Source organism: Nycticebus coucang, chromosome X, assembly GCF_027406575.1.
Source record: "Nycticebus coucang isolate mNycCou1 chromosome X, mNycCou1.pri, whole genome shotgun sequence".
In the NCBI taxonomy this organism is placed as follows: domain Eukaryota; kingdom Metazoa; phylum Chordata; class Mammalia; order Primates; family Lorisidae; genus Nycticebus; species Nycticebus coucang.
Window position 1 is genome coordinate 99,517,141 of NC_069804.1, and position 13,196 is coordinate 99,530,336.

The window sequence follows — 13,196 nt, forward strand, 5'->3', positions numbered from 1 at the left end:
TGTTTGCTAGCCATTCCTCTGTCTTCTTTAGAAAAGGTTCTCTTCATGTCTCTTGGCCATTGATATATGGGATTGTTGGCTTTTTTCATGTGAATTAACTTGAGTTCTCAATAGATCCTAGTTATCAAGCTTTGGTCTGATTCAAAATATGCAAATATCCTTTTCCAGTGCATAGGTTGATTATTTGCTTTGGTTGTTGTCTCCTTAGCTGTACAAAAGATTTTCAGTTTAATTAAGTCTCATTTGTTTATTTTGTTGCTGTTGTAATTACCATGGAAGTCTTCTTCATAAAGTCTTTTCCCAGGCCAATATCTTCCAGTAGTTTTCCTACGATTTCTTTGAGAATTTTTATTGTTTCATGACTTAAATTTAAGTCCTTTGTCCATCTTGAATCAATTTTAGTGAGTGGAGAAAGGTGTGGGTCCAGTTTCAGTCTTCTACATGTGGATATCTAGTTCTCCCAGCACCATTTATTGAATAGGGATTCATTTCCCTAATGTATGTTCTTGTTTGGTTTATCGAAGATTAGGTGACTGTAAGATGTTAGTTTCATTTCCTGGTTTTCTATTTGATTCCAAATGTCTATGTCTCTATTTTTGTGCCAGTACCATGCTGTCTTGACCGCTATGGTCTTGTAGTACAGCCTAAATTTTGGTAGGCTGATTGCCCCAGATTTGTTTTTATTAGTAAGTACTGCCTTAGCTATACTGGGCTAGTTTCCGTTTCATACAAAATGAAGGATTATTTTTTCCCAGTCTTGAAAGTATGATGTTGGTATTTTAATAGGGATGGCATTGAATCAGTAGATTGCTTTGGTAAGTATAGATATTTTAAAAATGTTGATTCTTCCCAGCCATGAGCATGGTATGTTCTTCCATTTGTTAATATCCTCTGCTATTTCTTTTCTAAGGGTCTCATAATTTTCTTTACATAGGTTCTTCCCCTCTTTTTCTTAGGTATATTTCTGAGAATTTTATTTTTTTGAAGCTATGGTGAAGGGAGTTGTGTCCTTAATTAGCTTCTCATCTTGGCTATTACTTGCATATACAAAAGCTGTTGGAGCTGACCTCCTGGGAGACACAGACCTTCAGTTTTGAGGAACTGAGTCTGAGTCAAGGACTGAATGCAACCTGGCCCCAGCCATTTCCTGCTATGGCTAGTTCCTGAGTCAGATTAGAATGGAGACATGCCCTTTTGGTCATCTCAGACTGCTGAGAATGCTATTCTGCTTTTAGGCTGTTTTTAATCAAGTTATGCAATCATGCCTTCGAACTACTATTTGATTCCAAATGTATATACTACTGTATATAAAAGCTGGGCAATAAAGCTGAGGTTGCCCTGTCCTATGGAGGAAAGGTCCTCTTATCCCCCTATTTTCTGTGTCTCTTTTTTCCATCCTGTGCTGGTCTACTCCCTGATTTTCCTAATAGCTTGGCTAGGCTGGTTCCTGGCAGGTGGTATGCTGAACAGAGACCTGAGGAATACTGACCCTGCAGGACACCCCAAGAGAGTTGTTTTACAGTGCTACCGCTGACCCATAGGTGAGTCCTTAACGTGAAGCAGGGCATATACTTCTGTAAATTTAGGTAATTTAGAGGGTGCTTTGTTTCTCAGGAGCAAAGCATGGGACAGTCTTGGTCAAAGGACCATGATTTGTATGTGCAAGTGTTAAAGTCTATGCTCACAGTTCACAGAGCCCGGGTGCAGACTCATCAATTGGAGCGTTTCCTGCAGCTTGTACAGGCGGTATGCCCTTGGTTCCCAGAGGAGGGAACTGTCAATCAAGATACTTGGGATAAAGTTGAGTCCTATTGGAGAGCTTATTACAATGCTTCAGGGCCTGATGGGATTCCCATTGAAACTTTTACCATCTATAATTTGGGCAAGGATTGCCTCCACCCGAAATCTGAGGTTGAGGGCATAGGTCCCCTCCAGCGCACTCCCTCTGCACCCGCTTTTGATGATTGGATGCCTGTGATTTTCTCCCCAAGGAAGATCCTCTGTCTTCAGAGGAAATGCCACAGCTAGATGAAGAGGCCACTTCATGTCAAGAAGAGGAGGGGGGAATGGCCTTTTGGGGAAGAAAACTAAAGTGATGATTTTGAGGGAGTGCCTACCGAGGATTTGATTAAAGCTTTCACAGCCTTACAGGCTGTCTTTAAGAAAATGGAGTGGGATGGTTCCATGTTCCCTCCCTCTACAGCTCCTGTTGTTCTGTCCGCTCCCCTGGCTCCTGCAGTGCCTGCTCCCCTGGATCCTGCAGCACCTGTTCCCCTGATTTCTGCAGGTTTTTCTCCCTCTGCTCCAGATCCTTCCCTTCAAGCAATTTCCCCTTTGCCATGTGCTGGGGACTCCTGGTGTCTTCACCCTCTGCTACTCCGTTGCAGAAAACTTTGCGATTGCCTCAGGGGAAGCCAGAGAAGACACATCAGGATTTCAAGCCTTTCCTATTTATGTGGATCCAGCTTCTAATCAGCGATACCATGAACCCATTCCCTTTAAGACTCTGAAAGATATAAAGGCAGCGGTCTCTCAATATGGAGGTACTGCCCCTTTTACCATGGCTATGATAGATACCCTGGGGGATGACACCTTGCCACCTAATGATTGGAAAAGTATTGCCAAGGCGTGTCTTTCAGTGGGGGAATATCTATTATGGAGGGCTGAATATATGGACAAAACTGGTGAAATTGTTTGGCACAACCATCAAGCTAACAATGGAGTTTCTTATGATATGCTCACAGGAATGGGAAATTATTCTGATACTGCAAACTAAGTTAATTGTCCTGGGTTTGTATAACATCAGGTTGCCACTATGGCACTCACAGCCTGGAGGAGCCTACCTTCACAGCTCCAAACAGAGGAGCTGAAGTAAAATTTGCCAGGGCTCTGATGAAAATTATCAAGATTTTGTTACCCGGCTGCTGCAAGCTGTGGGGCATGTAATTGCTGACCCCAAGGCTGGGACTTTGATTGTTTGCCAATTAGCCTTTGAGAATGATAATTCTGCCTGTCGAGCTCCAATATGCCCTCACAAAAAACGAGATTTCTTGGAAGATTATATTTGTCTCTGTGCAGAGGTTGAATCTTCTTACACTCAAGGGGCTGCGTTTGCGGCTGGGATGAAAGGCGTACCAATTGGAGTGGTGTATCAGCAGATGCAAGAGAATAACCAACTGGGTAAATCTCCTCCTGAATCTGGGCCCCAAAGAAATGACAATTGTTTCAGTTGTGGAAAGCCTGGTCCTTTTAGTAAGCAGTATCCCCAACGTGCTACGCTCAGGGAACTTTAGTGTCTTCGCACGTGACCCACTCCTTTGTGCACCGAATGTTAGGGAGGCTTTCATTGGACTAATGAATGCAGATCAAAAACTGATTCTCAGGACAGACATCTTAAGCCAAGTTCAGGAAACTTGGTCGGGCCTCACCTCAGACCTATCAAACAATTGGGGCAGTTATCCACAGCCACAGGGGAACAGTCCCATCACGACAGTCCCCACTCCCCGGAAGGGTATTGAATCCATTTTTAGAGCAAGTCCCAGCTCCGAAGGACTGGACGTCAGTTCCACCGCCCACTACATATTAACCCCAGAGCTAGGACTTCAGAGGATTCCCACAGGCATTTTTGGTCCCTTCTCTGAAGGCACTGTGGAACTTATACTTGGGCCAAGCAGCTCTGCCATGCAAGGGCTCCAAGTTCTACCTGGAGTCATTGACTAGGATTATGAAGGAGAAGTCCAAATTATGGCTGCATCCCCTTGTGGTATTGTATGTGTTATTCCAGGAGAACGCATTGCTCAGCTTATTCTTGTGTCTTTTCAAAAATATGGACAGGTTCAGAAGGGAGGGAGCAGAGGTTCTGAGGGCTTCCAGTCCTATGATGCCTTTTGGGTCAGAGCTAATTCTCAGGAACACCCTCAATTTGTGCTTACTATTCAAGGCTGTTCTTTCCCAGGTATCCTTGATACTGGGGCAGATATTTCAGTCATGTCAAAGCAACATTGGCCTTCAGCCTGGCCTTTGATTCTGTCCATGACTCAGTTGTAAGGAATAGGTATGAGTCAAAATCCCCTTCAAAGTTCTGCCCTCCTTACTTGGACCAACCCTGAAGGTAATTCTGGTACTTTCTAACCTTTTGTTCTGGAACACTTCCCATGCAATTAATGGGGGAAGGATGTTCTGAAACAATTGGGAGCGCTTCTTGTCAGCCCAAATGAAATATTACCTAATTTGATGCTCAAACAAGGTTTTAATCCTTTATCGAGTTTGGGTAAACATGGCCAGGGAATAACCCAGCCTTTGCAACTGCAACCACGCATGGCCCCCACACCAGGGCCTCAGTTTTGAACCTTTTACTTCAGGCCACTGATTGTGGCTGCCTACCTGACTGTGGATTCTATTGCATGGAAAACATCTGACCCAGTCTGAGTATATCAGTGGCCTTTGACTCAAGAAAAGCTTTAAAATTAACTGCATATAAATTTAAAAGTTAAATTATAACATGCACACTAAAAAATAAGAAACTATGAAGAAATATTTTCTAAGTACAAAGAAATGAAATAAATCTCATAGAGAAACATTAATAGATTATACTCAAAAAATTCTGCACATAAAAATTAATGACTATAAATCAAATGGATTAAAGTTAATACTTACAAAAAACATCTTTCACTTATGTGGTATATGCCTTTATTGGATTGGGGATAATGGTTTTGATTTTGTTGTGTGTATTTTCTGCAGCTCTCTGGAGAGCCTTCCTAGCAGTCTGAGAATTAAAGGCCAATCTTCACCACAAGTGCTTAGAAAGAAAAAGAGGGGGAGCTGTTGGGAGCTGTAGTGTGACCAGAGAGGTGTGAGAACAGCAGCTTTGCTGCAGGTGCAAGCTCACTCCTGCAATTTTTAAGGATAAACAAGAAAAAGACTACATGGCATGGTATGGCATGTAGCAAAGGATCTTTATTTTTGACCACCTTATATACACCTGTGGTCACGTACACACCTAATCTATGATCTCTAATTCTTTCTATCTAAGATTAACTTGTAAGGAGACACCAAATGTACAAATCAGCACAATTTTCTCTGCTTTTTCTTTCTTCTCAGACATGTGTTAACTCTTGAGCAAAGTATCTAAATAAAAATCACAAAGAACTTCTGGGGCAGAAGGGGAAATAAAATCCCTGAAGCATACAATTAATTTGCCTCATAATGGAGTAATGACTTTGTTCTTCCACAAGGCAGAGAACTTTAGGCTCCAAAGACAATGTGTTTTTAACATCTGTCAACCTCAGGCCCAGATCTCCAGCAGAGAGATTGTAAGTCTCTGCACATGTGGGCTTAAGGGGAGCATAACATCAGAGAAACTGTTATGCCTCAGGGGGAGCCCAGTTCTCCTTTTGCCTTTGTATTAGCAAAAGCCATTTTTAACCCCTTCAAGACTTGCCTTGTGTGGCTAATGTCGGACAGTTTAACCCACAGGAGCTGACCTCCTGGGAGGCAAGGACCCCCAATTTTGAAAAACTGCAGCTGAGTCAAGGACCAAATGCAAACTGGCCCCAGTCATTTCCTATTATGGCTGGTTCCTGAACCAGATTAGAATGAAGACATGCCCTTTTGGTCATCTCAGACTGCTGAGAATATATTCTGCTCTTGGGCTGTTGTTAATCAAGTTATGCAATTATGACAAAATCATGCCTTCAAACTACTGTATATAAAAGCTGTGCAATAAAACTGAGGTTGCCTTTTCCTAGTGAGGAAAGGTCCTCCTGATTCCATTATTTACTGTGTCTCTTTTTTCCATTCCGTGCAGGACTACTCCCAGGTTTTCTTAACAACTTGGCTAGGCTGGTTCCTGGCAAAAGGCTACTGACTTGTGGATATTGATTTTATATCTTGAGACATTACTGTAATTTTTGATGACTTCCAGGATTCTTGTGATTGAGTCTGTGGGGTTCTATAGTCATAAGATCATATCATCAGCAAAGAGGGAGTGTTTGACCTCCTCTGCTCCCATTTGGATGCTCTTTCCTTCTTTTGCCTGATTGTATTGGCTAGAACTTCCAGCACTATATTGAACAGTAATTGCGATAGGGTACAACTTTTTCTGTTTCCAGTTCTAAGTGAGAAAGCTTTCAGTTTTACTCAATTCAGTAAAATATTAGCTGTGGCTTTGTCATAGACATCTTTGATCACTGTAAGAAATGTGCCACTTGTGCCTATACTCTTCAGTGTGATAATTAGAAAAAGGATGCTGAGTTGTTTTTTTTTTTTCACTTGTGCTAATCCAATTGTTATTTTTATTTTTTTTAATTTTTGAATTTTTTATTATTAAATCATAACTGTATACATTGATATGATCATGGGGCATCATACACTCGCTTCATAAACCATTTGACACATTTTTATCACAGTGGTTAACATAGCCTTCCCGGCGTTATCTCAGTTACTGTGCCAAAACATTTACATTCTACATTTACCAAGTTTCGCAAATTCCTCTGTAATATGCACCACAGGTGTGATCCCACCGATCCCCCTCCCTCTACCCAACCCCCCCTTTCCCACTTCCCCCTATTGTTAAGTTGTAGCTGGGTTATAGCTTTCATGTGAGAGTCCCAAATTAGTTTCATAGTAGGGCTGTGTACATTGGGTACTTTTTCATCCATTCTTGGGATACTTTACTAAGAAGAATATGTTCCAGCTCCATCCTTGTAAACATGAAAGAGGTAAAGTCTCCATCTTTCTTTAAGGCTGCATAGTATTCCATGGTATACATATACCACAATTTGTTAATCCACTCGTGGATCGATGGGCACTTGGGCTTTTTCCATGACTTAGCTATTATGAATTGGGCTGCAATAAACATTCTGGTACAAATATCTTTGTTATGTTGTGATTTTTGGTCTTCTGGGTATATGCCCAGCAGAGGAATTACAGGATTGAATGGCAGATCTATTTTTAGATCTCTGAGTGTTCTCCATATATCTTTCCAAAAGGAATGTATTAATTTGCATTCCCACCAGCAGTGCAGAAGTGTTCCCTTTTCTCTGCATCCACGCCAACATCTCTGGTCTTGAGATTTTGTGATATAGGCTAGTCTCATTGGAGTTAGATGATATCTCAAAGTAGTTTTGATTTCCATTTCTCTGATGATTAAAGATGATGAGCATTTTTTCATATGTCTGAAGGCCATGCGCCTGTCTTCTTCACAGAAGTTTCTCTTCAAATCCCTTGCCCAGCCTGCGATGAGATCCCTTGTTTTTTTCTTGCTGATGTGTTTGAGTTCTCTGTGGATTCTGGTTATTAAACCTTTGTCAGAGATATACCCTGCAAATATCTTCTCCCTTTCTGAGGGCTGTCTGCTTGCTCTGCTTACTGTGTTCTTAGCTGTGCAGAAGCTTTTTAGTTTGATCAAGTCCCAGTAGTGTATTTTTGAAGCTGCTTCAATTGCCCGGGGGGTTCTCCTCATGAAATACTCACCCAGACCAATTTCTTCAAGGGTTTTCCCTGCATTCTCCTCTAGTATTTTTATAGTTTCATGTCTTAAGTTTAAATCTTTAATCCAATGAGAGTCTATCTTAGTTAATGGTGAAAGGTGTGGGTCCAATTTCAGTCTTCTGCAGGTTGCCAGCCAGTTCACCCAGCACCATTTGTTAAATAGGGAATGTTTTCCCCACTGAATGTTTTTAATTGGCTTGTCAAAAATCAAATAGCGGTAAGTAACTGGATTCATCTCTTGGTTCTCTATTCTGTTCCAGATATCTACTTCTCTGTTTTTGTGCCAATACCATGCTGTTTTGATCACTATCGATTTGTAGTAAAGTCTGAGGTCTGGTACTGTGATTCCTCCTGTTTTGTTTTTATTTCTGAGTAATGTCTTGGCTATTCGAGGTTTTTTCTGATTCCATATAAAACGAAGTAAAGTTTTTTCAAGATCTTTAAAATATGACAGTGGAGCTTTAATAGGTAGTGCGTTGAAATTATATATTGCTTTGGGTAGTATGGACATTTTGATAATGTTGATTCTTCCCAGCCATGAGCATGGTATGTTTTTCCATTTGTTAACATTTTCAGCTATTTCTTTTCTTAGAGTTTCATAGTTCTCTTTATAGAGATCTTTCACGTCTTTTGTTAGGTAAATTCCCAAATATTTCATCTTCTTTGGCACTACTGTGAATGGGATCGAGTCCTTAACTGCTTTTTCAATTTGACTGTTGTTGGTGTATATAAAGGCTACCGATTTATGAATGTTGATTTTATAACCTGAGACGCTGCTGTATTCCTTGATCACTTCTAGGAGTTTTGTAGTAGAGTCCCTAGTGTTTTCCAGATACACAATCATATCATCTGCGAAGAGCAAGAGTTTGATCTCTTCTGACCCTATATGGATACCCTTGATCGCCTTTTCTTCCCTAATTGCGGTGGCTAAAACTTCCATTACAATGTTGAAAAGCAATGGAGACAATGGGCAGCCTTGTCTGGTTCCTGATCTGAGTGGAAATGATTCCAATTTAACTCCATTCAATATGATATTGGCTGTGGGATTGCTGTAGATAGCCTCTATCAGTTTAAGAAAAGTCCCTTCTAGACCAATTTTCTTGAGTGTTCTGATCATGAAGAGATGCTGGATATTATCGAAAGCTTTTTCTGCATCAATTGAGAGAATCACATGGTCTTTGTTTTTTTAATTTGTTTATGTGCTGAATTACATTTATAGATTCACGTATATTGAACCAGCCTTGAGACCCTGGGATAAAACCAACTTGGTCATGATGTATAATTTGTTTGATGTGTTGCTGTATTCTGTTTGTTAGGATCTTGTTGAATATTTTTGCATCTATATTCATTAGTGATATTGGTCTCTAATTTTCTTTTCTTGTTGGGTCTTTTCCTGGTTTGGGGATCAGGGTGATGTTCGCTTCATAGAACGTGTTGGGTAGTCTTCCGTCTTTTTCTACATTTTGGAACAGGTTGAGTAATATAGGTACTAATTCCTCTTTAAAGGTTTGGTAGAATTCTGACGTGAAACCATCTGGTCCGGGCTTTTCTTTTTAGGGAGGTTTTGTATAGTTGATGCTATTTCTGAACTTGATATGGGTCTGTTCAACATTTCCACTTGATTCTGGTTAAGTCTTGGAAGGTGGCGTGCTTCCAAGTATCGGTCAATTTCCTTCATATTTTCATATTTCTGACAATAAAGTTTCTTGTAATATTCATTAGGGATTTTTTGGATTTCTGATGAGTCTGTGGTTATTTCGTCTTTGTTGTTTCTGATCGATGATATTAGAGATTTTACTCTTTTTTTCCTGATTAGGTTGGCCAGAGGTTTATCTATTTCATTGACCTTTTCAAAAAACCAGCTTTTTGATTTATTGATCTGTTGTATTATTCTTTTGTTTTCAATTTTGTTTCATTCTGCTCTAATTTTGGTTATTTCTTTTCTTCTACTGAGTTTGGGGTTGGAATGTTCTTCCTTTTCCAGTTGCATGAGTTGTCCCATTAAGTTGTTAACTTTCTCTCTTTCTGTTCTCTTGAGGAAGGCTTGCAGTGCTATAAATTTCCCTCTTAGAACTGCCTTTGCAGTGTCCCAGAGGTTCTGATATTTTGTGTCTTCATTGTCATTTTGTTCCAAAAAATTGGCGATTTCTTTCTTTCTAATCTCATCTCTGACCCAGCTATCATTCAGCATAAGGTAATTTAACTTCCATGTTTTTGTATGGGTATGCAGATTCCTGTTGTTACTCAATTCAAGTTTTATTCCATGATGGTCCGAGAAGATGCATGGAATAATTTCTATTCCTTTAAATTTACTGAGGTTAGACTTGTGACCTAAAATGTGGTCAATTTTGGAGTAAGTTCCGTGGGCTGATGAGAAGTATGTGTATTCAGTTTTGTTGGGATGAAATGTTCTGTAGATGTCTGCTAAATCTAAATATTGGATGGTTAGGTTTAAATCTAAGATTTCTTTGCTCAGCTTCTTTCTGGAGGATCGATCCAACACTGCCAAGGGAGTGTTGAAATCTCCAACGATTATGGAGCTGGAGGAAATCAAGTTACTCATGTCTGTTAGAGTTTCTCTTATAAATTGAGGTGCATTCTGGTTGGCTGCATAGATATTAATAATTGAGATCTCATCATATTGAGTATTACCCTTAACAAATATGAAGTGACCATTCTTGTCCTTCCTTACTTTTGATGGTTTAAAGCCTACTGTATCTGCAAATAAAATTGCAACACCTGCTTTTTTCTGATTACCATTTGCCTGAAATATGGATGACCATCCTTTCACCCTGAGTCTGTATTTGTCTTTTAAGTTGAGATGTGACTCTTGTATGCAACAAATATCTGGCTTGAGTTTTTATATCCAGTCAGCTAACCTATGCCTCTTTAGAGGACAGTTTAAGCCATTCACATTGATGGAGAATATTGATAAGTTTGGTGGAATTTTGGGTATCGAGTTTTTCAAAGGTCCAGTGGACATTTTTAATCCTTTCACCAGTGTGGAAGTTGGAGTTTGATTGGAAGTTTCTGAGTGAGTTTACATTTGTGGCATAGGATTGGGTTGGTCATTGTGGAGGGTAGGTCTGAGAACATCCTGAAGAGCTAGTTTACTTATGGCAAATTTTTTCAACATATGAATGTCATTGAAGTATTTAATTTCTCCATCATAGATGAAACTCAGTTTAGCTGGATACAAGATCCTGGGTTGAAAGTTTTTTTGCTTTAGGAGATTAAAATTTGATGACCAGCCTCTTCTGGCTTGAAAAGTTTCAGCAGAGAGATCTGCAGTTATTCTAATATTCTTACTTTTGTACGTTATAGTTTTATTTCGCCGGGCTGCTTTGAGAATCTTCTCTTTCATGTTAACTTTAGTGAAGCTAATTATGATATGTCTGGGGGATGACTTATTGGGGTTGAATCGTGCTGGGGTTCTGAAGCTGTCTGCTATCTGAATTTCAGATTCTCTAGGCATGTCTGGAAAATTTTCTTTCATAATTTCATGCAGAAGGGCCTCTGTGCCCTCGGAGGCGACTTCATCGTTCTCAGAAATTCCTATAATCCTTATGTTGCTTTTTTTCGAATTATCTGAGAGTTGTCTGAGTGAGTGATCCATTTTTGCTCTCCATTTCTCTTCCTCTTTGAGAGATTGGGAGCGTTCGAAGACTTTATCTTCAATGTCAGAAATCCTTTCTTCTGCTTGCTCCATTCTGTTACTGAGGGATTCTACTGTATTTTTCATATCTTTGAGGGCTGTAAGTTCTTGCTTCAGTGTGTCTAAGTGTTTGGTGGTTTTGTCTTTAAATTCGTTAAATTCTTGAGACAATTTTTGAATTTCTCCTTGAATTCCTAATTCCATTTTGTTAATCTTGTCTGCAATCCAAATTCTGAATTTGATTTCTGACATCTCAGCCAGTAGTTTATGAATGGGATCTTCAATCACATCTGCCGTATCTTTTCTTGTGGGGGTTGATCTATTCTGGTTATTCATGTTACCAGAGTTTTTCCGCTGATTCCGCCCCATGGTTATTTTACTCCCTTTGGTTTTTCCCCTGGGGTTTTATCGAGGGCCCGTACAGTGTTGTGGCCTGAGAAACTGGGGCCCTGTCTGGTGTGGTGGAGCAAAGTGGTTCTGTCTTGTTTTCAGCTGGTTTCTGTTCGATCCTATTGCAACTTCTACTCTGGCTTGAAGTCTCAGCAGTGTGGAAAAATCACCAATTAAGTCACCCCGCCTGCCCACCTCTGGCCCCAGTTGGAAAAGGAGAATCAAACATTCCTACAATCGCACACCCAGGGCACCACGTGAAAAGTCCTCAGTCTATTAGCCCAGTTCAAAAGGTCCAAATCAACTATCTCAATCGACACTTGTCTCGGGTGGGAGAGTTCAAGAGGTCTCTGGGAACTGGATCACAGGGGCCTGGTAACTCCTCTGACATGGCTCACCCCAGTGCAGCGTGGAGTCAGGAGGAGCCACCCAGCAAACAGAGCAGACTAGGAAGGTCGACGTCTCCTTCCCCACTTTGCCCCTCCGTCGGACCCAGTCACTGGTATCTCTGCAGATGGCTAACCCAGTTGCCTGCAGTGAACAGACACTCCAGGGGTTTGCACCTGCCTGAATTGCAAGGAAGTCTGCCAGGCCCCCGCAGACTGCCGCTATCTAGCAGGAGGAGATGGGGCCTGACATCTTTGAGTGTTTGATGCAGGTGATGGGAAGGAGGTGTTCACTCAGGCTTAGCCCCGTCCCTGATGGATGCTGCTGACAGAACAGAACAGACAACTTTGTGGGTTTCTGTCTCTGTTCCTGTCGAAATCGCCTACAGAAGACGGGCTGTTTTGAGTTCAAACATCTTTGCTGCTGGAGATTTGCATCCGAAAACCTCTCTGGGTTGGCCCCGCCCTGGAAGCTTCCCGGGTTTGTGAGCGGTGTCAGGAAATCCCCGGCTCACCCGTGGCCTCCTCTGGTTGCCCAGGGAGACAGGGGGTTTGGCCTCAGAATATCCAGAAGTGAGCGTTCTGCCATTAAAGAAAAAACGGCTGTTAATCTACCTCCAGGGTACTGCTGCTCTGGTGTGGGCGCTCTGGCGACCCTTTTCTCCTCTGTCCCGCGCCCCAGAGTCAGCACTGAACGGCCGCAGTTTGTGCTGGGTCCACACCTCTCAAGAGATCCCCCAAGAATCAGAACTCTTGGGGGATGGGCCCCCAGACCCCGATTGGGAGTGGGGGGGGAAGCTAGAGTTTCATTCAGTTTTACGCAACACTACGGCCTGGGGAGGGCTCCTGCACTGCACCGCAGGGAATTGCCGCCAAGGCTTGATTTCCCCTCAGCAGCGTGACCTCTCCTCGGTCACGTGTCCCAGAGTCAGCGCTGACCTGACGCAGCTCAGGCACTGTGCACTCCCCTCGAGAAATCACCCAAGGATCCGAACTCCTGGGGGATAGGCCCTCAGACCCCGAGTGAGAGTAGGGGCTCTCAGCTCTCAGCGGGGAAGCTAGAGTCTTATTCAGTCTTGTGCCTGCCCCGTAATGTTGCCCGGGGAGGGTTGCTGCACTGCACCGCAGGGAAGTGCCATGAGGCGTGACTCCCCCTCAGCCCGGTGCCCTCTCCTCACTCGCGTGCCTCAGAGTCAATGCTGACCAGTCGCAACTCGGGGACTGTCCACTCCCCTTGAGAAATCACCCAAGGATCCGAACTCCTGGGGGACAGG